This window comes from Rhincodon typus, chromosome 13 (assembly GCF_021869965.1).
Source record: "Rhincodon typus isolate 14 chromosome 13, sRhiTyp1.1, whole genome shotgun sequence".
NCBI lineage: Eukaryota > Metazoa > Chordata > Chondrichthyes > Orectolobiformes > Rhincodontidae > Rhincodon > Rhincodon typus.
In genome coordinates this window covers 55,661,037-55,687,811 of record NC_063344.1, presented here as the reverse complement: position 1 = coordinate 55,687,811, position 26,775 = coordinate 55,661,037, and the positions used below count along the sequence as shown (strand labels likewise).

General features: G+C 43.9%; 1 protein-coding gene across 4 annotated transcripts in view; it reads left to right on the top strand.

Moving 5' to 3' along the window:
• The window catches only part of LOC109918596 (beta-galactoside alpha-2,6-sialyltransferase 1), a 120,324-nt gene that overhangs the window by 27,167 nt on the left and 66,382 nt on the right, over window positions 1–26,775 (top strand). For 2 of the 4 annotated variants that reach the window (XM_048604357.1, XM_048604359.1), the window contains one exon: window positions 8,884–8,949. The exons of the other annotated variants lie outside the window; for them this stretch is intronic. The gene's annotated coding sequence lies outside the window, so the exon portion shown is untranslated. The remainder of the gene's footprint in view (window positions 1–8,883; window positions 8,950–26,775) is intronic. 4 annotated transcript variants of the gene reach the window in all.

Sequence of the window (26,775 nt, the reverse complement as noted above, 5' to 3'; positions counted from 1 at the left end):
ACTCCAACCAGCTGCCATTTAAACCAGCACATTAGTCCTGGCTTCTAGATTACCCACTTAGCAAAGCTATCAGTATACCACAATTTTACCTCTTAATATAGCACAGAAAACCTGGATACTGAGGACTTCCATTTCTTTGGCAGTTCTGTGCTGGAAGAAGCAAACTTGTTGAGTACAGTAGTAATAAAGTAGCAATGCACATCTGTTGAGATTCTAATGGTTATGATAGCTGTACAGACTGTAAATGTAGAGTCAACCACATTGGCACCTGCTGCACCAGCCAGTTCTTGAATGTCCCTGGCAGTCATTTGCACAAGGGCGTATGATGAAACCAGCAACAGTATGAGGAGGAGCAGCAGCAATGTGAACCTTTAAAACTTCTCCAGGACAAAATCTGTTAATGCAAAGTGATCTGAAATGAATGCCAATCTAGAATCCAGTTCAAGTCTCCAGAATAGAGTCAGAACACAACTCTCTGACTAAAATAGTGAATACACAACTCCCCGACCCATACTATAGTCATGGAGAGGGATAGGAGCAGACGGTATGGGGAAGTATTTAATTGGGTCCGGGGGAATTACAATGCTATTAGACAAGAACTGTGGAGCAGAAATTTGAAACAGATGTTCTCAGGGAAATACACAACAGAAATGTGGAGGTTGTTTAGGGAGCACTTGCTGCGAGTGCTGGATAGGTTTGTCCCACTGAGGCAAGGAAGGGGTGGTAAGGTGAAGGAACCTTGGATGACAAGACGTGTGGAACATCTAGTCAAGAGGAAGAAAGTTGAGGAAGCAAGGATCAGACAGGGCTCTAGAGGGTTATAAGATAGCCAGGAAGGAACTGAAGAATGGATTTAGGAGAGTGAGAAGGGGGCATGAAGAAGGCTTGACAGATAAGATTAAGGAAAACTCTAAGACATTCTATACTTAGGTGAGGAACAAGAGGATGGACAGAGTGAGGGAAGGGCCAATCAGGGATAGTGGAGAGAACTTGTGCGTGGAGTCGGAGGAGGCAGGGGAAGTCCTTGATGAATATTTTGCTTCAATATTCACCAGTGAGAGGAACCTTGTCGTTTGTAAGGACAGGGTGAAACAAGCTGATATACTCAAACAGGTTGATGTTAGGAAGGAGGATGTGCTAGAAATTTTGTAAAACATGAGGATTGATTAGTCCCCTGAGCCTGACGGGATATAGCCAAGGTTGTTACGGGAAGCAAGGGAAGGGATTGAGGTGCCTTTGGCGATGATCTTTGCATCCTCGCTGTCCACTGGAGTAGTACCAGATGACTGGAGGGTGGAAAATGTCATTCCCTTGTTCAAGAAAGGGAATAGGGATAACCCTGGGAATTACAGACGAGTCAGTCTTACTTCTGTGGTGGGCAAATTATTGGAGAGGATTCTGAGAGACAGTATTTATGATTATTTGGAAAAGCATAGTTTGATTAGAGATAGTCAGCATGGCTTTGTTAGGGGCACGTCATGCCTCACATGCCTTATTGAATTCTTTGAGGATATAAAACACATTGATGAAGGTAGAGCAGTGAATGTGGTGTATATGGATTTTGGCAAGATGTTCGATAAGGTTCCCCATGGTAGGCTCATTCAGAAAGTAAGGAGGCATGGGATTCAGGGAAAATTGGCTGTCTGGATACAGAATTAGCTGTCCAATAGAAGACAGAGGGTGGTAGTAGATGGAAAGTTTTCAGTCTGGAGCTCGGTGACCAGTGGTGTTCCGCAGGGATCTGTTCTGGGACCTCTGCTCTTTGTGATCTTTATAAATAACTTGGATGAGGAAGTGGAAGGGTGGGTTAGTAAGTTTGCCGATGACACGAAGATTGGTGGAGTTGTGGACAGCGTGGAGGGCTGTTGTAGGTTGCAACGGGACATTGTCAGGATGCAGAGCTGGGCAAAGAAGAGGCAGATGGAATTCAACCCAGAAAAGTGTGAAATGATTCATTTTGGAAAATCAAATTTGAATGCAGAATACAGGGTTAATGGCAGGATTCTCGGCAGTGTGGAGGAACAGAGGAATCTTGGGTCCACATCCATAGATCCCTCAAAGTTGCCACCCAAGTTGATAGGGTTGTTAAGAAGGCGTGTGATGTGTTGGCTTTCATTGGCGGGGGAATTGAGTTTAAGAGCCGCAAAGTTATGCTGCAACTCTATAAAACCCTGGTTAGACCACACTCGGAATATTGTGTTCCGTTCTGGTCGCCTCATTATAGGAAGGATATGGAAGCTTTAGAGAGGGTGCAAAGGAGATTTACCAGGATGCTGTCTGGACTGGAGGGCAGGTCTTATGAGGAAAAGTTTGAGGGAGCTACGGCTTTTTCCATTGGAGTGAAGAAGGACGAGAGGTGACTTGATAGAGGTTTACAAGATGAAGAGAGGCATAGATAGAGTGGAAAGCCAGAGACTTTTTCCTAGGGCAGAAATGGCTATCACGCAGGGGCATAATTTTAAGGTGATTGGAGGAAGGTATAGGGGAGATGTCAGAGGTAGGTTCTTTACACAGAGAGTGGAGGGCACGTGGAATGCACTGCTGGCGGTGGTAGTGGAGTCAGATTCATTAGGGACATTTAAGAGACTCTTGGATAGGCACATGGATGATAGTAAAATGAAGGGTATGCAGGGGAGTTTGATCTTAGAGTAGGATAGTAGGTCGGCACAACATTGTCCGAAGGGCCTGTATTGTGCTGTACTGTTCTATGTTCTCTGAGCAAAGAGTGATAATTCAGCACAGATAGTGTAACAGTGAGTAGTTCTTTTCACTGACTTCATTAATGTCAGTCACAGAATTTGTTCAGAGACCCGCAGTTCTTGTCATGATGTTGTTACTACAGGGAAAATAATAGGACTTAAAAGATATTGAGCTTCGATGTGGCAGTTAGGGAGTAACTTGTCAGGAGTAGTCTGATTTTTTCCAGTCTGACAGTTTCTTCCTTATGAGTAGACTCTATAAACCCCGGCACAACAACCTAGGGAAGAGATATGCCTTCATATGATTAGCTTCCACTTTGTATTTTTGAAATAGAATTGCACATAACTTTAATTATTGGGGCGTAATTGTTTGTGGCAGGCAACAATGTTGCATTTACACATTACACCTCCAGTCACTTCCAGGCCAACACAGTTGACTTTGGCAGCACAAGTCGATATTCAGTTCACAAATATATCAAACAGGCCATTGAATTATTCAGCAGAATCCTCTGGACAGTAGCAGTGTGAGAAAATGAGCTGATTTCATCCCATTGATGAATAACCTCAGGTTCAGAGCATTTTTAATGGTACACATTTATCCATACTTGTCTCTGGATACTTCATATATTCTGTAACTTGTGACCAATGGAGTGAATAATGGTCTTAGGTGACTCCAAAAGCAAAGTTTTTTTTGGTAGCAGACCCAGAGACATAAAATAGAAAGTTATATTAGGATACTGGTTGAAATAATGTCTACACAACAATGTCCTTGTGGTATTTAATTGTGCTTGAGTGAATGAGTCAAAAGAATGAGGGTACCAAACAGAAAAGCAGGTTACAGGTCCTCAGCTGAAGGAAGACCCAATGCTTCACCTTGCCTTTCCTTATACTTGATTGTGGGTGATCCTGGCCAATGTGGTCTTCTCAAGTGCTGTCTGTGCCCTTAGGTCTGTGCATCCTCATCCAGTGTGAATCATTTCCATAATAACAGGAAAAACAAGGAGGCATCAGTGACATCCAAATGGTCATCCTGTGACTTGATGTATATTGTGCAACAAAATTGTCTGGTGTAATAGCTTTTAAGTGCTACATTACTTTAATGAGCTTCAGTTTGACAGAGAAACAAAATTGGCATGATGTGGTGGGCATTGAAAGAGTTATTTGACAATGTGCTTTTACATGGGAATACTAATTATGAAACCAAGGTCCTGAAACTGGATCGGACAATGAATTATTACCTATGCAAATTGAGGATTTTTTACATCATTACCTCTTCAAGGAATGAGCCTCCACTTATAGTTAATAGTTAATTTCAATATCAGAGTAGGTGCGTGACAGTAATTAACCTCTACCACACTACGAAAAGAACACTTGAGCTGATATGTGTCTATTTCGCATCTACTGTACAAACTGCAGAAGCTTTTTTAAACACCTGTGTGCCAATCAATGTATGTCAATAGTGAAGCAACCAACAACATGTGGTTTTTCCAAAGAAAATGGAAGTGAAGTGCAAATCAGACAGCAACATTCAGATAATAGCATTTAACTATTCATTTGTTCATACAGTCGGTGTGAAATTTAATCAATGTCAAGTGCCACAGCCTCACTATATAGTTCACGTAGAAAAGACCAATATCTTTGGACTCTTCTTTGGAATCTCACCAGTGAAGGAAACATACACTGCCTAAGAAACATCTGTAGATACAGATTTGGGTCATACTTCATGAGGAACTGAACTAAAGCTTCAATATTGCAGCTTGACCAGAGACAAATAGGTAAAAGCTGTTTCTGTGAACATAAGCAACAATGAATTCAAACTTCCGAAATTACCAGAGCTTTTTCCTTCAAAGGACAAAACGGGATTATGGGGTTATATTGTTCCAAGTTTTCACTGCAAAAAAAAACAGAAGAAAGAACTCCTGAAACCCAAGATATAAATACATGCTGCTTTCTGAATCAATCCATTTTTGAGGTTGTTTTAAATTCATTCATGGGACATGGAAGCCACTGGCTGGATCAACTTATCATTATTGTGTGGAAAAGGTACCGGTTCTGTTTTTTGTATTCATTCATGGGATATTGTTGTCACTGGCTGGACCATCATTTATTGCATATCCCTAGTTGTCCTGGAGCAAGCGGTGGTGAACTGCCTTCATGAATCACTGCAGTCCTTTTGGTATATTAGACCCACAATGCCTTTGGGGAGGAATTTCCAGAAATTTGACCCAACAACACAGGAGGAACAACAATATATTTCTGGATATTGAATAACTTAGAGGAAAGCTTGCAGGTTATGGTGCTCCCATAAATCTGCTCTCTTGTCCTTCTAGAAGGAAGAGTTCATTTGCTTGGAAAGTGCTATATATAAGAAGCCTTGGTGAATTTCTGAAGTGCATCTTGTAGACAGTACACACTGCTATTACTGTGCATTGGCAGTGGAAAGACGGGATGTTTGTGGATGTGATGCCAATCAAGGTGGTTGCTTTGTCCAGGATGGTATCAAGCTTCTTGAGTGTTACTGGAGCTGCACTCAACCAGGCAAGTGGAGAATATTCCATCATAGTCCTGACTTGTGTCTCAGGCTTTGGGGAGTCTGGAGGTGAGTTACTCGCTGCAAGATTCCTAGCTTCTGACCTGCTTTTGTAGCCACAGTACTTATATGATTAATCCAGTTGAGTTTGTGGTCAATGGTAACCCCCAGGATGTTGATAGTGTAGGATTCAGTGAAGGCGATGTCATTGAATTTGACTGATGGTTAGATTGCCTCTTGTTGGAGATGGTCACTACTTGGCATTTCTATGTAGCAAATGTTACTTGACATTTGTCATCCCAAACCTGGATATTGTCCAGGTCTTGCTGCATTTGAACACAGTCTTTTTCAGTACTTGAAAAGTTGTAGATGGTGCTAAACACTGTGTAATCATTAGCAAACATCCCCATCTGGCCATATGATGGAGGGTAGGTCATTGATAAAGCAGCTGAAAATAGTTGGGCCAAAGGCACCAACGGAGCTGAGGTGATTCCTTTGTGCCAGGTATGACTCCAACTAGCAGAGTGTTTTCCCCTTTTACAGTTTTGCTAGAGATCCTTGAAGCCACACTCAGTCAAATGATATGAAAGGCCGTCATTCTCACCTCGCCTCTGGAATTTCAGTTTTCTGCCTCCCTCCCTTCTTAAACATGAGTATTACATTAGCTATTTTCCAGTCTTTTGGGATCTCCCTGACTCCAGTAATTCCTGAAAGATCATCACCAATGTCTTCACAATCCCCCTAGCTATCTCTTTCAGAACTCTGAGTTGTAATCCATCTGGTCTGGGCGATTTATCTGCCTTTAACTTTCCAGTTTCCCCAGCACCTTTTCCTTAGTGATGGCCACTACACTGTTCTCCCTTCCCCCGCCACCAACTTTCTTGAAGTTAGAGTTATCTTTTAGCTCGGCAACCTAAAATAAACTACTATGGGAAAGGCTCACATTTTCTTAATTTTGTATCATAATAATATCAAATAATAATGGTTGAAACGAGTCCAATCATAATGGCCACTCTGTTGGTCCACCTGATTGTGAGAGAAAGTTCAGCATTCCTTTGAAGAGATTGGTACATGTGGAAGGCACAAATATCAGATTCAGGTCACAAGGCAATACTCTGGCTCTTTACTATTGTATTACAATGCACATTCATAAAGGTCAGCTGGAAACAATGCTCCTAAAAGTGTAAACGATATAGCTTGAACTCTGTTTCTTCCTCTCCCGCAGACCATGTACATTCAATCTCTCTACATCTATATCGCCCATGAGGAGGGCCTAAAAGCCTTCAGTTTCTTTCTCTCCCGTAGGTCCAACTAGTCCCCTTCCACTGACAGTCTTATCCGCTTCATGGAACTTGTCCTCACCCTCAACAATTTTTCCTTTAATTCCTTCCACTTCCTACAAACCAAAGGGGTGGCTATGGACACCCGCATGGGCCCAAGCTATGCCTGCCTCTTTGTAGGATACGTGGAACAGTCCCTCCTCTGCAGTTACACTGGCACCATCCCTCACCTCTTCCTCCACTACATCAATGACTTTATTGATGCTGCTTTGTGCTCCCATGAGGAGCTCGAACAGTTCATCACAACATGACAGCGCTTCATTGGAGGCTACACTGATGATGTTACCCAGCAGGGTAATCAAACGTCTGCAAACTAACGAACCAGCTTGGCCAGCAAACCAACCACAGCATCTCAGCTACAAATCTACTCAAGAACCTCTCTCCCCTTCCTGGACCTCTCCGTCTCTATCTTTGGCAACCGGCTCAGCACTGACGACTATTTCACTGACTCCCATAGCTACATTGACTCCACCTCCTCTCACCCACCCTCTTGCAAAAATGCGATCCCGTAACTCCCTATTCCTCTGCCTTCACCACAACTGCTCATGGCATGAAACATTCCACTCCCAGACATCCCAGATGTCCTCCTACTTGAAGGACCGTAATTTCCTCTCTCCCATAATTCATAATGCTCTCAGCCACATTTCCTGCATTTCCCATACTTCTGCCCTCAAAGAACAACAAGGGTAGAGTCCCCCGGTCCTCACATATCACCCCACCAACATCCGAATCCAACGCATCATCCTCCGCCATCTGCAATCAGACCCCACTACCAAAGAGATATTCCCATCCTCACCCCTGTCAGCTTTCCATAGGGCCTGCTCTCTTCATGACTCTCTTGTCAACTCCACACTCCCCATCAACCCCACCACATCTGGCACCTTTTCCTGCAATCGCAGGAAGTGCTGCACCTGCCCCTACACCTTCCCTCTTACCTCTGTCTAAGGCCCCAAACAATCTTTCCGCATCTGACAGGGATTCACCTGTATGCCTTCTAACCTGGTCTCCTACATCCATTGCTCCCGATGTAGTGTCCTCTACATTAGAGATACCAAACACAGACTTGGCGACAGACTGGCGGAGCATGCATGCTCTGTACGCTCCAATCAACACTACTTTCCAGTTGCCAGCCATTTCAATGCCCCTTCCCACTCCCTTGGTGACATGTCCATCCTGGTCCTCCTCCAATGTCACAATGAGGCCACAGGAAAACTGGAGGAACACCACCTTCTATTCCACCTCTTAAGTTTATAGCCCAATGGTCTTAACATAGAATTCACGAGCCTCAAAATCTCCCCACCCCCGGCCTCATCCCGTGTCCAGCCCTCCCTCTCATTCCTGCCTCCTTGACCTGACACTACCTGTCCATTTCCCTTCTCACCTATCCGCCCCACCCTTCCCACTGACCAATTCCCACTACCCCAACCTGCATCCATCACCTATCAACATCCCACCTACCTTCCCCCAGCTCCAGACCCCTCTATTTACTTCTGAGCTCCCTTCCTCAGTCCCGATGCGAAACGTCGATTCCTTGCTCCTGTGATGCTGCCTGACCTACTGTGTTCCTCCAGCTCCACACTGTATCAATTCTGACTTCCATCGTCTGCAGTTCTTGCTATCTCCCACTACAATGCTTCTACTATATTAGCTAAAGCATATTATAATAGGCCATTGTGGATAAAATGAATCTAGTCTCTGTTCTGTTCGCGGTGCAGTTTGGATTTCTGCCTACATTTCTGCAGGAAGGAAGATGAAAGGTAGAAAGTTATTCCCAGCTGTAACAACCTCAGTGTTACCTAGACTGTTGGCACCTACTGGGAAGCCTCACTTGATTGAGATGTAAGAGTTGCATTTCTTCGGCAGCGCCTTCAGACGAGGAAGGAGACAAATAAGCGAAATGCGTGTTCTGAGCGCATGCAATTCAGGGCCAATCTGAAAAGCATTAGCCGGAGTAACGTGCCGCCTATACCAATGTTTATTTTGGCCTATTTTCTGCTTTTTTTGAGAAATGAAAGTCCTATGTCCCCTTCAGTTTAAAAAAAAGTTAGTGACTTTTACTTTTGAGATTAAAATGTTTCCTAAATCGAATGACGTTTAATGTAACTGTTACAACAAATTTTGCCTTCCCACCCACTTCATTCTTTTCAAAGAATGGCTGTACGAGAAACGCATAGTCTCTCCATCAACACCCCCCATCTCTTTGTTGCTGTGGTCTGACGTTAAATCTTCACCGGAGCGAGCGGTCTGGTGTTGGCAAGTTCAATTCCTTTTTTGAGTTTAAACACTAATTCTGCATTTGTATTGTCACTTGCAGAATGATAGTGAGTATACAATACTTAAGAAGCAATCTTCAGAGATACATGGAGAAGCAGTTTCTGAAGTAAGTGCTTGTCAATGTTTCCTTCTGAATCTATCTTGTTTCACTGTTCCATTGCCCAGACTGCAAACGTTGCGGCTAATAATAAACTGTCTGGATTAAAAGGCTATGAATTCTGCGTAGTTAAAAAAAAAGCGGCAATTACACCTATTCAAATTGCACCAGTGTATTAGAATATGTTATCGAATCAGTTGTTCTTTGTAACTTTGTATGCACACAACCACAAATAAAATTCTGGGCTCATTGATTGCTTAATTTCTAATTTCTGTCTATATCTTATTTTGTCTGGGGCTGAGTGGCGTTTCCTTTGTTCAATTGCTGCGCATGACCTTCCCGAGTGCCATTTTAAAAAGGAAGCGTCAAATCTGTGTTCTAACCCACTTAAAAGAAAATTTACACTGAGAATCAACCTAATGCGATTATTTCTTTCAAAAAGTGAACGTTAATGTGGCGAAAATCTGGTTAACAGCATCAAATTACCCAGTCTTGTTGATTGAGCTCATCCAGATACCGTCGGCTCTTTGCTGCTTGCTGCAGAACACCAGAAACCACAAGCGCAAACCTGTTAGCTCTAGGAGGAGGGTAATTATTCACATTGTCCCATAGTAAACACGGTCTGAATCCTATATCTCAGTGGGACAATAATACAATCCTAAAAACATGGGCATTTCTCTGCTCTGAGTATAAGTCAATCATTCAACTATGTTTTCTATTTTATTCTCAAATATTAGACGTTGTAGAAGTGCAGTAATATAAATGCTCAAATGAAGTTTGTAAATGGAATAACAATGGGGGAATCCTCCTTAACGTATTCATCCTGCCTATGAGTCTGCACGAAAAATAATCTTATGGGTATGCTTCTGAGGAACGTGAAGTTAATGCAGTTTATTCATGTGAGCACGTTTACATATACGCTTTGTTAAAAGTCATGTATAATGTTCAGAGACCAGCTTGTCTGCCAGAAAATTCAGGGTGTCAGATCATTAGGGATTTGCCATGCAATGTTGCCATTTTGGGGCTTCACCCCAGCCAATGCTGTCAGTTTAGCAGACATACCTGAACATGCATTAGGCAGCTAGGGGCAACCATTGCCCCATAGCTGTTTCAGATTGAAATGAACGTAGAAGCTGTGTTCTCCAGACAGTGATGTGGTGGGCAATTCGAAACTTTCGTTATCGCAAAAGTCTAATGTAAGGACAGTCAGTCCGAGATATGGTGCGGTATTAAAGTCTTCCCCTACAGGTTACAGGATAATATGGAGAATGAACAGAGGTTATGCAGACCAGGATAAGATACTGGAGCGGGGAAGGAGACTTTTCGGAGTTGTCAACTCTCCTACCTCAACCTTAATAGGGAATAATGAGACACATCTGTGTTTCAGTAAACATGATGGACATGGATAAGATGAATAGTCAAGGTCTTTTTCCCAGGGCTGGGGGAGTCCAGAACTAAAGGACATAGGTTTAAGGTGAGAGGGGATTTAAAAGGGACCTGAGGGACAACCTTTTTCATGCAAAGCGTGGCATGTGTATAGAATGAGCTGCTAGAGGAAGTGGTGGAAGTGGGTACAGTTATGACAATTACGTGGATGAGTTAGACCAACAGGTCTGATTCTGTGCTTTATGACTCAGCGGTTAGCACTGCTGCCTCACAGCACCAGGGATCCGGGTTCAATTCCACCCTCGGGCAACTGTCTATGTGGAGTTTGCACATTCTCCCTGTGCCTGCGTGGGTTTGCTCCGGTTTCCTCCCACAGTCCAAAGAAATGCAGGCTAGGTGGATTGGCCATGCTAAATTGCCTGTAGTGTTCAGGAATGTGTAGCTTAGGTGGGTTATAGGGGGAAGGTCTGGGTGGGATGCTCCAAGGGTCGGTGTGGACTTGTTGGGCCGAAGGGCCTGTTTCCACACTATAGGGATTCTATGATAACTCTTTGACTGTTCCTACTGAAATCTGTTACAACTACAATTACAACTATAAATGCAACCTCAGAGTTGGGAAAGGACAGTATTGCTATTTGTCATGAAGATGACAATGCCTGTGAACTTTTGTGTGTCTGGCTCCTTCCAGGCTGGAGTTGGAGGTATTGACAATATGTCACAGATTGCTGTTGATTGTTGTCTTATGGACATTACTGAAGCTCTGTATTGAAAGAGAGCTAATTACGTTTCATCTCCCCCTGCCTGGATCAGGCAAGTGGACTCAACACTGGAGTTTGCGCATAGTGCAAGGCGTCATTGATTACACTCGGAGATAGTAGGAACTGCAGATGCTGGAGAATCTGAGACAACAAGGTGCAGGGCTGGATGAACACAGCAGGCCAAGCAGCATCATAGGAGCAGAGAGGCTGACGTTTCAGGCCTAGACCCTTCATCAGAAAAGGGGGAGGGGAAGGGGTTTTGAAATAAATAGGGAGAGAGTGGGAGTCCGACCAACCTCATCCCGCCCCCTTGACCTGTCCGTCCTCCCTGGACTGACCTATCCCCTTCCTAACTCCCTACCTACACTCACCTTTACTGGCTCCATCCCCGCCTCTTCGACCTGTTTGTTTCCTCTCCACCTATCCTCTCCTCTATCCCTCTTCTATCCGCCTCCCACTCTCTCCCTATTTATTTCAAAACCCCCTTCCCCTCCCCCTTTTCTGATGAAGGGTCTAGGCCCGAAACGTCAGCCTCTCTGCTCCTATGATATTGATTACACTCAGATTGTTGGGTCAGCGCTGGATGCCAATTCTGCTATGTAGGGAATCAAAAGATAAAATGTTCCTTCACTAATGAGTTGATGTCTGTTCAAATGCAGCATATAATGGAAGTTGATGCATGTTACCTTGGCAACAGACACATACCACATGCTGTTGAATCACCAACATAAATCACAGACTGGCCCAGGCTGTGGTTTGTAACCGCTTACATGCGGACAGTTTTCCATGCTAATACCGTGCTTCCTCAAGAAATGTGATCTGGAAGACGATTGGTCTGCCTAAACAGCTGTTCCACTGCTGGAACTGCCCTGGAGGAACCCTGCAGCACACAGCACTAGATAGCTGGTGGTCTACTGCAAGATGCCCTACTTTACCATCAACGTGAGGATGTAGCCCTTACCATGAGCTGTTATTGAGCAGCTGAAAAACAGGAGAATGAGGAAGAGGGGCAAGAGCACCTCGAATTCTTCAGTCTTCAACAGTACCACACGTCTTGCATTTGATCTATCACTGACCATCACCTTTTGTTCCTGTCCTCTTCTTTGACTGCTGGCTACTTGTGTCTCGTGTCACACCACGTGCAGATCATGTCTGTACACTGTCTTTCAAGAGTCATGCCACATCAGTGTTTGTGCTGGTAGCTGCGCGGGAAATCAAGTGATTGCATCTCTTTGTCATTCCTCTCTTCCAGTGCCTCCACTGTTTGATCAAGTTGCACCTTTTGGCTATCTGAAAGTTAAAAGACACAAAGGTAGAATCATGGTGTAAAGTGAGAGATTTAGCAAGAGGTGCATGCTTACAAAATCTACAGCATACAAATTGAGAAGTGATTGTGGCATGCATGGGAAGTGGGATGAGAAGAAGGAGATAGTGGGAAAGTATCATCATCTTCGATGGTTTCATTGACCACTGGCCATGATCATTGGTCATGATTCATTGACTACAGAATCAACAATGAATGCCAATATCACTTTGCCATGGGGTTAGGATGTTCAGATGTGCCTATCCCTTTCGGTTCCTTTTGTCCCTGCTACCTCTGGTTATTCAGCACCTCATTCTGCGATAGAGAAGGAGATTTATCAGTGAGTTTCATGTGATATATTTGGGTGATTTTGTCATGATTTAATAGCTGGCAGTGTTCAAGTTGGAAGATGTGAGTGTGATACGGCAGTGTAATGTGCTTAAGTGTGAAGTACTGTAAATGAAAGTTATGTGTGAATATTGCTTTTAAAGAAAAGAGTATTAATTCATGGATATTTATTGATGTGTTATAAATAATGGAATTGGGGAATATTATAGGCTAATGGTGCATTTGAAATTTCTAACATTAAAAATTTAATAAAAATAGAGATTAACAAATGCATTTTTCACAGTACTTCAGTAAAATTACAAATCTAACATTTTCATGTCTTCTAATATCATCATTAAATGTTTTACTTTAAGGCTTTAATCTTATTAAACCAGGAATATGCAGGAAAGAAAGTAACAGTATTTCACATTTATTTGTTTGACAAAGACTGAAAATTACATTATTTTTTCAATTTGTTGTACATAAAAAGAATGCTTGGAAGAATACAATCTGTAGGCAGTTATTTCCTGTCTTCCATTTTAAAACTTACTAAAGAAGGAGTAGTATTGATTTTAAATTGGTAGCTATTTTACAGATTGGAACAAATAAAGATAGAAATTTCTGTGTCTATTATTGCCATGTTGTTGATTCAAAACTGTGATGGGTCTGGGCAGGTAGAAACTCTTGCCATTGGCAGAGAGTCAAAAATCAAAGAATACAGACACAGACTTAAAGTGATTAACAAAAGAACTAAAAGGCAGACATTACACGCAGGAGGTAGTTATGGTCTTGAGGGTTTGTTTTGTCCAAAAGGGTGAAGGCAGTTTGAAAAGATTTGCAGGGCTACTGGGCAGTGAGATCAGCTACGTTGTTCTTGAAGACAGTTGGAATGGGCTGAATGATCTCAGTGGCCTCTTCCTGTTTTCTAATTATTTTATGATTGTGCATTGCAAAATAGAATGTAAGAACATTCTGTCCCTAGAAGGGCATGAGCGGCCAATGCATGGGAACACCTCCAAACCACACGCCATCCTGCCTTGCAATTGTATCTCTGTTCCCTTACTGTCACTGTGTCGAAATCTTAGAACTTCCTTCTTAACAGCAATATGGGTGTAACAGTACCAAATGGACTGCCACCATCTTTCAAGGGAAATTAGGATGGCCACAAATTTTGGCAGAACGAGTGTTTCCTCACATCCTGTGAGTGAATTCAAAACTTATGTAACTAAACTAACTTTAAGTATGTTCAGTGATCTTCAACATAATAATGATTGATAAATACAACTGTCCTTGGACGTCCAGTCCCTATACACCTGCATTCCCCATACAGATGGCCTAAAGGCCCTCCGCTTCTTCCTGTCCCGCAGGCCCGACCAGTCCCCCTCCACTGACACCCTCATCCGCTTAGCCAAACTCGTCCTCACCCTCAACAACTTCTCTTTCAATTCCTCCCACTTCCTACAGACAAAGGGGGTGGCCATGGGTGCCTGCAAGGGACCAAGCTATGCCTGCCTCTATGTAGGTTACGTGGATCAATCAGTCTTCCGTAGCTACACTGGCCCTAAACCCCACCTCTTCCTCCGTTACATTGATGACTGTATCGGCGCCGCCTCGTGCTCCCACGAGGAGCTCGAACAGTTCATCCACTTCACCAACACCTTCCACCCCAACCTTAAGTTCACCTGGACCATCTCTAATACCTCTCTCTCCTTCCTGGATCTCTCTGTCTCCATCTCCGGCAACCACCTAGAAACCGATATCCATTTCAAGCCCATCGACTCCCACAGCTACCTAGAATACACGTCCTCCCATCCATCTTCCTGCAAAAATGCCATCCCCTATTCCCAATTCCTTCGCCTCTGCCGCATCTGCTCCCAGAATGAGGCATACCACTCCTGTACATCTCAGATGTCCTCGTTTTTCAAGGACCGCAACGTCCCCCCACTCAGTGGTCGAGAACGCCCTCAACCGTGTCTCCCGCATTTCCCGCAACTCATCCCTCACATCCCCTCCCCGCAATAACAACCAAAACAGAATCCCCCTTGTCCTCACGTACCACCCCACCAACCTCCAGATCCAATGCATCATCCTCCGACACTTCCGCCATCTGCAATCCGACCCCACCACCAAAGACATTTTTCCCTCCGCACCCTTAGCTGCTTTCATGAGGGACCACTCTCTCGTGACTCCCTTGTCCGCTCCACACTCCCCTCCAGACCCACCACACCTGGCACTTTTCCCTGCAACCGCAGGAAGTGCTACACCTGCCCCTACACCTCCCCCCTCACCCCCATCCCAGGCCCCAAGAAGACTTTCCACATCAATCAGATGTTCACCTGCACGTCTGCTAATGTGGTCTACTGCATCCGCTGTTCCCGGTGTGGCCTCCTCTACATCGGGGAAACCAAGCAGAGGCTTGGGGACCGCTTTGCAGAACACCTATGCTCGGTTCATAATAAACAACTGCACCTCCCAGTCGCGAACCATTTCAACTCCCCCTCCCATTCCTCAGACGACATGTCCATCCTGGGCCTCCTGCAGTGCCACAACGATGCCACCCGAAGGTTGCAGGAACAGCAACTCATATTCCGCTTGGGAACCCTGCAGCCCAATGGTATCAATGTGGACTTCACAAGCTTCAAAATCTCCCCTCCCCCTACCGCATCCCACAACCAGCCCAGCTCGTCCCCGCCTCCCTAACCTGTCCTTCCTCCCACCTATCCCCTCCTCCCACTTCAAGCCCTATCTCCTACCTACCAACCTCATCCTGCCCCCTTGACCTGTCCATCCTCCCTGGACTGACCTATCTCCTCCCTAACTCCCCACCTACACTCACCTTTACTGGCTCCATCCCCACCTCTTTGACCTGTCTGTCTCCTCTCCACCTATCTTCTCCTCTATCCATCTTCTCTCCGCCTCCCCCCTCTCCCTATTTATTTCAGAACCTCCTTCCCCTCCCCCATTTCTGAGGAAGGGTCTAGGTCCGAAACGTCAGCTTTCCTGCTCCTCTGATGCTGCTTGGCCTGCTGTGTTCATCCGGCTCTACACCTTGTTATCTCTGTCCTTAAAAGAACAGCCTTTTAAAAACTAGTACAGGTATATTAAATACTGAATGATCCATACTTAATTCAAAGCTACTGTTTTGGGAGATTAGAACATTTGAGTAGGCACCAACTGGTAAATTTGCACTTTGTGTTCAAATGTATCCCATATTGATGGTATAAAGTCTCTCCTATATATAGACTGCAAGGGTCTTTTGAGGTTATGTTCACAGTAAAAACAACTTCAAAGCTAGCACCAGATAATACTGCAGTGACAATTTAGTGGAAAGCCGTAAAATGGTTGATGCCGGAACAGTAGGTTTTAGCTTTCATATTAAGCTCTGTTCAATACAATATTTTAGACTTTTAAGTCAGATACTGACTAACCATTAGCTTTTGGCAGTAATTTCTGCTTTTATTTCAGATTTCCAATTTTCATACTTATAGTGTATTATGTGCCTCAATTGATGAAACTGCTTTTGGGAGACTAACTAGAACTGTCCTCGGCCTATTTTGTGACTAGATTGTTTACTGTGCAGCATGCAAGCTAATTTGCTTTCACTCTTCTATAATCTAAGAATTAACTAAAGGTCTGATCATCTGTGAAAAGTTGCTTTTTTATTGTTCATAAAATGTGGGTGTCATTTGCCAGGCTAATATTAATTTCCTTTCTCTGATTTCCATTGAGAGGTGATGATGAATTGCTTTCTTCAATTGCTACAATGGTTAATGTGGGTACTATTCATGGTGTTGTTATGGAGGGATTTTGTGTATTCATAGTGAAGGAACTGATATGGTTTGAAGGAAGGATGGTGTGTGATTGAGTGGGGAACATGCATGTGGTTGTAATCCCATGTCCCTTCTCCATTGTCATTCAAGAAAAGATGTGGGTTTGGAAGGTGCTTTTGAAGAAGCCTTCACAAATTCCACAGTGCATCTTGTGGATAGTGCATGCTGCCACCACTGTTGGAGGAAATGAATGTTTTAAAGTGGTTGATAAGGTGTCAGTCAAATGCACACTTTCCCCTCGATGGTGTTGAGCTTCTTGAGCGTTGTTGGAGCTGCACTCACCCAGACAAGTGGAGACTATTCCATCACACTCCTCACTCGTACCTTTTAATAACGCACAGGCTTTGAGGAATCAGCAAGTGAGTTCCTCATTGTAGAATCTTCAGCCTCTAACCTGCTGTCATAACCACTGTATTTATATGGCTGACCCAATTAAAATTCTGGCCGGTGGTAATTTGCAGGATGTAGTTAGTGGTAAAAACAGTGATATAGCCATTCAATGTCCAGGTTAGATGGCTATATTCCCACTTACTGGAGCTGATCAATACCTGGCACTGTGTGATGCAAATGTTACTTGCCACTTAGAAATGCAAGCAGGATGATGCCCATATGGCATGGAGTGTCATATTATCTGAAAAGTTGTGAATAGGACTGAACACTGCAATCATTGAGGAACAAGCCCACTTTTGATTTCACAATGGAGGAAAGATTATAGAAGCCAATAAAATGGTTGGAATTAGGACATTACCCTGAGGAACTCTACAGTAACGTCCTGAGGCAGAAATGATAGGCATTCAATAATAACAATCACCCTCCTTTGTATGAGGCATTACTCTAACCAGTGCAGAGTTTTCCCTGTCAATCTCATTAATTTAAGCTTTACTGGTGCTGCTTGATAACATTGCGTCAAATGTAGCCTTGGTGAACATTTCAGACCAGCTGTGGAAATCAGTTCTTTTGTTTATGTATGGACCAAGATTGTAATGAGGTCAGGAGTAGAGTGATCCCATCTGAATCAAACTGAACACCGGTGCACAGATTTCTGCTGAATAACTGCTGCTGGATGACAGGTAGTCAGGGAATTATGTGGTTGTGCATGTGCTGACTAATTACTTTCTCTGTCTGTAGTCAATAGCTAAATATTGTCTGTGAACGTATGCAATGGATTGGGAATTGGTTTGGTTAGAGGAATCCTTCTGGTTGATATTGACCACGAGAAAAGATTTCTTCTTCATGATTTCCTTTGAAACACAATTTTGTCGGAATAGAAATCTTTGAGAATGTAGGATAAATAAGAAAGCAAAATGTTCCACTGCTGATAGTATTTTTTCTTGTTGAATGATAGAATGAACATTCGAAGAGTGCACACAAAAAAGCCATCTTATTACAATTGCTTCTGATGTAATTCATAAGAGAAACATTGATTGAGCTTGTAAAAGAACATGTCCTTGTTGTGCACGGTGATAGGCTTGACTTAGAAACCAATTAGAATCAAAAACAAAAGTTCGCAAAAATGGACTGACAGCTTCAAAAAGAAACTGATATATCAAAAATAGTCCTGATTTAACCAGCTGCGGCTTTGAAAACAAAATGGGCTTTGTAATTTTAAGCCACAGGTAATAGAACATTCATCCAGTCGTCCTGCAAAGAAAACAATGACAAATAAAGAAGCTTAAAAATCCATGGCAGAGAAATGACCTTAGATTTTAGTGAATTGGTATTCATACGGAAATAATTCCACCAAAGGCTGGTATCCCGTCACCAAGTCACCCTTTATTTACACGTGCACAGTGCATGACACTAACCCAGCTAGCACAGAGCCGGCTCCTAGAGTGAATAGAACCCCTGACACTCCCGTTTATATCTGTCAGCCAGGGCTCCATGATTAGAGCAGGTTAACAGCCCCAATCAGGGAATTCATATTCTGTAATATTCAACTGGCTGACCTCATTCCAATCACTACACATATATCTCTAGAATATTTAAAAACTTAAATTGGAGTGGGGGGTTAATTTTGATTTAGTTTAATCCATTTTAGACTTCACAACTATGAGATTTTTATACCAATATATTTTGACTCTAATCACAGGCATCTGTTTCCTTGAGAAGTAAACTTATTAATCACTTGCATTACTTGTGCTCTGCACATTGGTTGACATTTTAACCAATTCATTCAGGAACTTCACTGCTTACAAAACCCGACTCTTTAACAGAGACACTCTTCACGTCTCATTTCACATAATCACAGTGTGGAAGAGGGCCATGTGGCCTATTGTGACTGCAATGGCTATCCAAATGAGCATTTCATATGGCCGAATCTACCTCGATAACACTGACATCTTCTCCCTCTTAACCTCCCTACCCCTTGAAAACTAACCACATTCCCTCGTCCTCCAACCAATTCAAACTGATATTTATCATTCAACACTTACTTCCCTCACCTCTCCCACTACCACCCTATGCTCAAGTTGGCTTTTATCCCCTCCTGCCTCTTGTATTGTTAGGCTGAAAGTACCTAATGATTTCTTTAAGGTCTGATCAAAATGAATACAAGAAGACACATGCTTCAATACATAGAAAATTTTTTAGCTTTATCTACTGAACACATATACAAACGAATGAATGAGTCTATTAGTTTAAACTACTTCATAAATATGCAAACTGATGAGTCTCACTGCCTTGTCTTCACATGGGGGACTTAGCAATGACTGGCATTTGAAGCTGTATCTCAAATTCAGTTGACCTGTTCTCATGAATCCCAGGCCAATGGTAAGAATCCAATGATTGGTATAAAGTTTCTGATCCACTTTTCTGGTTATGTGCCGTATCATCATTCCACAGTACTTTCAGTACTTTTACAAACAATCCATTGTGCAGAGAACAAATTGAAAAACATCTCCAGGTGGCTCCATCTTAACTGCACGAAAGATCAGTCCCAGGATCCCCCCGCCTCCAACCTCCAAGGTCAGTACAGTTCTTCGAGTCAAAACAGGCTGTTTTTGCACTTGACCAGAAATTTTTCACTTGTCTCCAGTTGCTCATTGTGGTGTTTGATTAACTCTTAATGATCAACCCAAGTGGCTGACTGTGACAGATGCGTTCATTTCGGCCTGTTTCTGTCCATGTCCAATGCCCACAATCTATGTAAAAACCAAAATGAACTGCGGATGCTGTAAATCAGAAACAAAAACAAAAATTACTGGAAAAGCTCTGCAGGTCTGGCAGCATCTGTGGAGAGAAATCAGAGTTAACGTTTTGGGATGGGTGGAGTTCTGAGGGATAATCAGATGACTCGAAAGGTTAACTCTGATTTCTCTCCACAGAGGCTGCTGAAATGTTAAAGGGTTAATATTTGTTCTGCTGACATGTAAGAAATTAGGTGCTAAGCTGCACCGTGGGCGCCTCTGTCTCGCAGACAAAATGTGATGATCTGATTATACTCTGCTCTCTGTAAATGTTGAACTAAGGCTAAAAAGATAAGGAACTATTTAGTCATACACATTGTTTTTGGGACCTTTGCTTCTACTAGGTGGTTAAGTTACGTACTATCACTGTTGCTAGGCATGTGACTATGAGGGAGTAAAAAAATTGTATCTTGCATACATGACTGACTGTGATGTAAAATCCTATATAAAGGGAGGACGGTTCCCTTACGGGGAGCATCGCTTGACACGGCTCCCCAAGCCCTGCGAAGATTGTTAAGTGATCCTCCAAAGCTTATACTTGTTTGAATAAACTGTGGCTATTCACAGAAGTTGGCGTATTGCATTTTTATCAAGTGTGTAGGAATCTCCTAAAAGGGAACCCAACATTTGGCAACGAGAGTGGGACTCCAACATATACGGAACTTCTAGGTGGACTGAATAAGTGATCGCCTGTGTGACAGTAACATGAGACGGATGGGCCCATGAGGTAAGATTTACCTTGATCTCTCTCATTAACCTATCACTCAGTCGACCCCTCGTCCCCTAGAACTCCGTAGTGATGGAATCTCCGAGATAACTTACGCACTAGTATGCTGACGAGTTTGTCTCAGGGAGGTTTGAGTCCCCCTGGAATTCGGAGGTCAGAGTCCTCCCAACTATAAGTGTCGGGAATTCGGAGGTTAGAGTCCTCCAATACCAGGGTTCGAGTCCCTGGAACGTAGTACCTAAGGTAAAGGATAACTGCAGTTTCTGTGTCAACCACCCTGCCTTAGACCGGTTGTTAAGAGGGGAAATCCCCCATGCGAAGGTCAGGACCCTGAAGTGGGTGAGGAGACCAAGGACACTGGACTAGTATATAGAGATAAGTAAGAAGTTGAAGCGCTAAAATGGGACAGACGTTGGATAAGTCGGGTGTCGGAATCCCTTTGCATCGGTTATGTCAGGATGACCCCGAAAATGAAGAATGGTTCAGACGTCTGTCAGCATGCCTAAATAAGAAATTGGGAAATGAAATTTGGCTAATAGGGGGAACTTGGGATGTCGATAAATGCATAAAAGCGGAAGAGGCAATTTGGAAACGTAATACGGGGACAAAATGGAAAACATTAGTATCCGCGTGGAGAAAGACTGCTGAGGAAATAATGAATAAATCTAAACAGGTCAGCTGGGAGAATAATGCACGTCGGAGAGGGATTAGAGTATGTGATCATGAGGGGAGGTGTTGAAGCGGCAGTGTGAGGATTATGATATGAGTAAAGCAGAACAGGAAAGATTGAGAAAGGAGAGGCAAAATAAGGAATCAGGGTTGAAGTGTCAAACCGGCTTATCATGTGGGAATAAAATGGAGGTACCTCCTGACATGTCTAGTCTGCCAATATTGTTCCAAAATAATGACACTGATGACCAGGAGGAGGATTGGCAAATTCCGCCTAGTGCCCCACCTGCCCAACCACATCAGCCCATATACCCTAATCCCTCTGCCAGCGCTCCACCACCACCGCCTCAGCCTCAGTCCAAGGACCAGCAACCGTTTCTTAACCTCCCCTCGACCGGACCTTTCAGACACCCCATTACCCACACCGGATCTTACCCTCTTCGTGGATGGTAGCTCTTTGATATCACCTTTAGGAGTTCCCCTTTCAGGATACGCAATTGTGAACCACACAATCACTTTAGAATCAGCCTCCTTCGATCCTCCGGTATCTGCTCAGAAAGCAGAGCTCTTTGCTTTAACACGGGTTTGTACCCTGGCTACAGGAAAATTGGTAAATATATACACGGACTCACGATACGCCTTTGGCGTGGCCCATGACTTCGGCCAGCTATGGTCACAGCGCGGATTTCTGACCTCCTCAGGGACACCTATTCAGAACTCACTATACGTCCAAAATCTCCTCAAAGCCATCCTCCTCCCCAAGCAATTGGCCGTAATCAAATGTGTGGCCCATGTAATGGACAATACGGATATCAGCAAAGGCAATGCCAGAGCTGATCGAGCTGCAACAGCACGCAATTCTATTGTGTCCTCTATGAACCGGCAGGCGTTAAATCGCTCACCTGCCTCGAAAACAACGGGCATACCAGACATTGTCACTGTGCAGCGTTTACAGGGGGACGCCCCTGAGTCAGAAAAAGAAATATGGAAGACGCATGGGTGTTCGCACTCTGCGTCAAGAGGTCTCTGGATCACTCCAGTTGGCCAAGTGTGTATACCTGATGCTCTGTTACCCATACTTATTGACTGTCTTCATACTGATACCCACCTTGGCAAGGACGGAATGAGTAATATCATGTTACGTACCTGGTGGCACCCCCGATTGGCTGAGGCAGCCCAGAAGTGTGTCAGGTCATGTCTGACATGTCAGCAAAATAATGCCGGCCAAGGAATGTGGTGCATAACAGGGAAAACACCCTTGCCAGGTGGCCCATTTGAGTGTATTCAGCTTGATTTCATTGAATTGCCACGTGTACGTTGCTACAAGTATTGTCTTGTTATTGTTGATGTATTTAGCAGATGGATTGAAGCCTTTCCAACCACTAACAATAAAGCCTCAACGGTGGTAAAATTACTTCTGACAGAGATCATACCGAGGTTTGGAGTGCCTCGACAGATTAGTTCAGACAATGGCCCCCATTTTGTAGGAAAAATCAACAAAGAACTATGTGAGGTGCTGCATATCCAGCAGCAACTCCATTTGTGCTTACTACCCTCAGGCGGCAGGAATAGTGGAAAGGGCGAACAGGATTCTTAAAACCGGAATAACTAAGTTAATGTCTGAAACAGGCCTCAACTGGTTGAAGGTCTTGCCTTTAGCCCTGTATCATATGAGAATTACCCCACACTCAACCACTGGACTGTCGGCCGCAGAGATAATTTATGGCCGACCCAGTAGGACCCCTTGGGATGCCGATACAGACCCACCTGCCCACGTAGACTTAAATATTATGGGAGAGGAAATGCAAAGATACTTTCAGCAGCTAACATCGTCCCTAAAGTTTCTCCATTCACAGGTAAAGCACGCCTTCGGACCACCATCACGAGCGACGGATCAGAGCTCAGACGACCAGAATGAACCCCCCAGACTGCAAACGGGAGACCTCGTGCTGATCAAAGACTGGGATCGCCCCAAGCTCGGACCCAGGTGGAAAGGACCATTCCAAATACTCCTTCAGACGCCAACGGCAGTCAAAGTCCGAGGACAGAGTTGCTGGATCTATCTGAGTGACTGTAAACGATGGGGCCCTCAGATGGCCTAAAGACTACACTCACACTCTGCGGTATCATGGCCGCCTTCATGGTATTAGGCCTGGAGGACAACTTGTTTTATAAGGCTCATATGCATTTGCATGATAATCGAACTGTGTGTTACCCACTTGCCAGTCAGTAGAGGCGTTATTTGTAGCCATCCCTGGGTGGACCCCCCTCAACCTATACACCACAGATACTTCAGACGCCTCCTGTGTGGGTCAAAGCGGGAGGCTCAGAAGGGGGACATCAGGACGGTGCGTAGAGCTGATAAATTCAGATAGATCTCAGTCCCCTAGCTGCACAGGAACCCAGGGAAGAAATGGTAGGATTTGCTCTGATCCCATGAGCTATCCACTTTGCTTCTCAGGACGGGGATGGGGTTGTGCGTATGCTTTGGTCCCCACGAATGCTTCTTGTGCCCGCAGACATTGCCAGGTGAGCAATGGAATATTCACCTGCACCTGTGATGAGGAAAGGTGCTTAAATGTTACTGCAGGAAGACAGTTCATTTGTGGGCATTGTAACGGAACCCATGTCAGCTCTGCCTTTTGGTCATATCCTTCTTACGATTACCAACTGATCGGATCCAGAGGGAATTCCGACCAGGAAAGAAACTGGAGGTATAAACAGTTCATGAGTGCCAATAACAAAGCGGTCAAATGCTACCGGGCCAAAAGAGGGTTTGCGTTCCTTCTCACCGGGACCTTTACTACAGGCACCCCGGCTCTCCCCGTCCTATTTGCTGTAGGGACAATAGGACCACTTACTGTCCCATGCCCACAGAAAGCACACACCCGCCGCAGAATAGTTACCCGAGCCATTAGTGAGGAATTTTGTGCGGATTGGAAGGACCCAGTAACTCTGGGATCTTCCCTTGGCTACGGGTTCCTGGGGAACGCTGTCCCTCGGAGGATCGGCGGGAGTAATAGCAGTGAAGAACTGGAATTACCTCATTTGTGGGTTAACTATCCTGGGAAACAGTACAGTGAGGGGACTGGAAGCGGTTAATCGGGAATTGGCAGAGTTAAGGCTCTACGCACAACAGACTAGATATGTAGTGGATTATCAATTGGCCCAACAGGGGGAGTTTGTACAATAGTAGGAGACAAATGCATCACCCATGTTACGGACGAATCATACAACATCACCCACGCCATCCACTCTATTAAGAAACAATTGGAAGATGTCAGACAAGGTCCTAAGAAAGGAGATGACTGGCTAGGGTGGCTACTGGGAGGATCCTGGGGATCCTATCTACTGCATGGGCTAGTAATTCTTGTTATAATCATTGTATGTTGTGTGTTAATAACTTGCTTAAATACTGGCTGTAAGTTCTTATGAATAAGCTGGCGGCGCCTTTCTCAGCCCCCATTTAGTTGGTTGTCATGGAATGATAAAAGGAGGGAATGAAATGTTAAAGGGTTAATATTTGTTCTGCTGACATGTAAGAAATTAGGTGCTAAGCTACACCGTGGGCACCTCTGTCTTGCAGACAAAATGTGGTAATCTAATTATACTCTGCTCTCTCTAAAAGTTGAACTAAGTCTAAAAAGATAAGGAACTATCTAGTCATACACATTGTTTTTGGGACCTTTGCTTCTACTAGGTGATTAAGTTACGTACTATCACTGTTGCTAGGCATGTGACTATGGGGGAGTAAAAAAATTGTATCTTGCATACATGACTGACTGTGATGTAAAATCCTATATAAAGGGAGGACGGTTCCCTTATTGGGGAGCTTCGCTTGACACGGCTCCGCAAGCCCTGCGAAGATTGTTAAGTGATCCTCCAAAGCTTATACTTGTTTGAATAAACTGTGGCTATTCACAGAAGTTGGCGTATTGCATTTGTATCAAGTATGTAGGAATCTCCTAAAAGGGAACTCAACACTGCCAGACCTGCAGAGCTTTTCCGGTAATTTTTGTTTTTAATTCACAATCTGTACTTTGGCACTTGGAACAGTGTTGGGCAGAATCCCCACCTGAATTGCCTCTGTTGCTGTTTTAGCTGAAATAACTGCAGTGTCACTCATGCTCTGACCTTCAATTGTTTAAAATCCCTTAGTATATCTGGCTGGGCGTATTCTAGAAGCCACTTAGCAAGTACCCAAATTATGAACTAATATCCACAATTTCTGAAAAAGAAAGAAATGATTTTGAACCTCTTCATCTTGTGTTCATCAGCACAGATGCAACTAAACCAAATTTTGAGGTGAATAACAATTGATACTGTATGGAAAAAAAAAGGTGTTGATTAGTTGGCAATGATTGATCAAGGTATTGCTATTGAGAATGTACCGGGGAACAATTGCCCCAAGTTTTTGTTTAATCCAAAAAAGCCCAGTCAACTCTGCTTTTGTTATTAGGAAGGGTACTGGGCAAGTTCCTTTTTCCTGCAGAGGAATGGGCCCTGCTTCTAACCAGCATGTGTGAGCTCATAAATCAGTTGTTATTGTAAAAAAGAAGATAGGAGCAAGAGTAGGCCATTCGACACCTTGGACATAGTCCACCATTCAATATGATCATGGCTGATCATCAAGCTCGATACACTAATCCCACCTTCCCCACATATAACTTGATCCCTCCAGCTGTATCCAGCTCCTTCTTGAAAACACACAATGTTTTGGCCTCAATGTCTGCCTGTATTAGTGAATTCCGCAGGCTCACCACTCTCTGGGTGAAGAAGATTCTCCTCACCTCAATCCCAAAAGGTTTACCCCTTATCCTTAAACTATGACCCCAGTTCTAGATGCCCCCATCATCAGGAACATCCTTCCTGCAACAAACTTGTCTAGTCCTGTCAGAATGCTATATGTTTCTATGAAACCCCACACCTCCCCCCCACCTCGCCCACTGCCACATTCTTCTAAACTCCAGTGAATATAATCCTGACTGACTCAATCTCTTCTTGTGCGTCAATCCTGCCATCCCAAGAATCAATTTGGTAAACCTTCACTGCACTCTCTGTATAGCACGGACATCCTCAGACAAAGAAACCAAAACTGCACACAATATTCCAGGTGTGGCCTCACTAATGCCCTGTATAATTGCAGCAAGACATGTTTGTTCCTGTACTCGACTCCTCTCACTATGATGGCCAACATAGAGTTTACCTTATTTACTGTCTGCTGCCCCTGCACACTTATTTGGAGTGACTGGTACATGAGGGCACCCAAATCTCATTGATCATCCTCCTCCCTCAACTTACAACCATTGAAATAATAATCTGCCTTCTGACTTTTGCTACCAAACTGGATAACCTCACATTGATCCACAGTATATTACATCTACCATTTATTTGCTCACTCACTCAGCCTTTCTAAACCATACTGCAACACCTCTGCATCCTGTTTACGGCTAACCCAGCTTTGTGTCGTCTGCAAATTTTGAGAGATTACATTTAGTTCCCTCATTTAAATCATTAACTAATATTGTGAATAGCTGGGCTCCTAGTACCAACCTCAGCGGTCCCTGCAGTACCCCAGTAGTCACTGCCTGTCATTCAGAAAAAGACTCATTAATTTCCACTCTTTATTTCCTTTCTGCTAACTACTTTT